Source organism: Gossypium arboreum, chromosome 4 (assembly GCF_025698485.1).
Source record: "Gossypium arboreum isolate Shixiya-1 chromosome 4, ASM2569848v2, whole genome shotgun sequence".
NCBI lineage: Eukaryota > Viridiplantae > Streptophyta > Magnoliopsida > Malvales > Malvaceae > Gossypium > Gossypium arboreum.
In genome coordinates, this window is record NC_069073.1 from 20522475 (window position 1) to 20523384 (window position 910).

The following is a 910-nucleotide window of genomic DNA, read 5'->3' on the forward strand; positions in this document are numbered from 1 at the left end:
AATCTTTTTATTGAGAAGTTCTACCTGATTAGAAAGCATGGTGACTGAATCGATGTTATAGACGCCAGCTGTTTTCGTTGGCTTTGTCCTCATAACTTGCCACTGATAGTTGTTTAGTGACATCTCCTCTATAAATTCATAGGCATCTTTCGGTGTTTTATTGTTAATGGTTCCGCCAGCAGCTGCGTCAATCATTTGTCTTGTCGAGGGATTCACACCATTGTAGAACGTTTAAACTTGTAGCCAAAGCGGTAACCCATGGTGAGGGCACCTTCGCAGTAAGTCCTTGTATCTCTCCTATGCATCGTAAAGTGTTTCTAAATCCATCTGCACAAAAGAAGAGATATCATTATGCAATTTAGCCGTTTTAGCCGGTGGAAAATATTTTAGTAAAAACTTCTCGGTCATTTGTTCCCAAGTAGTGATAGACCCTCGTGGTAACGAGTTCAACCATTGTTTAGCTTTGTTTCTCAGTGAAAAGGGAAATGACCGAAGACAAATGGCATCATCAGAAATGACATTGATTTTGAATGTATCGCAAAATTCAAGAAAATTTGCCAGGTGCGTGTTGGGATCCTCATCCTGCAAACCATCAAACTGAACAAACTGCTGTATCATCTGAATTGTGTTAGGTTTTAGTTCGAAATTATTTGCAGCAATAGCAGGTCTAACTATACTAGACTCAGTTCCTATTAAAGAAGGTTTAGCATAGTCATACATAGTACGTGGAGCAGGATTTTGATTAGCTGCAATTGCAGGAGGCAGCTGATCGCCTGGATTTTCGGCCATCTATTTTGTTGGGGTTTGAGTATCGTCTTCTCGCTCGTTCTCTGTGTATCGTAAACTATGCCTTATTTCTCTTTGATTTTTACGAACTATGGATCTATTTCTTCGTCAAAGAGTAATGGTC

General features: G+C 39.7%; 1 non-coding gene across 1 annotated transcript; it reads left to right on the forward strand.

The window, feature by feature from the left end:
• Positions 1–253: 253 nt before the first annotated feature.
• LOC128292426 (small nucleolar RNA R71) lies at positions 254–359 on the forward strand. The gene has a single exon (XR_008282411.1). It is a non-coding gene; the product is annotated as a small nucleolar RNA R71 (small nucleolar RNA).
• The last annotated feature ends 551 nt before the right edge of the window (positions 360–910 follow it).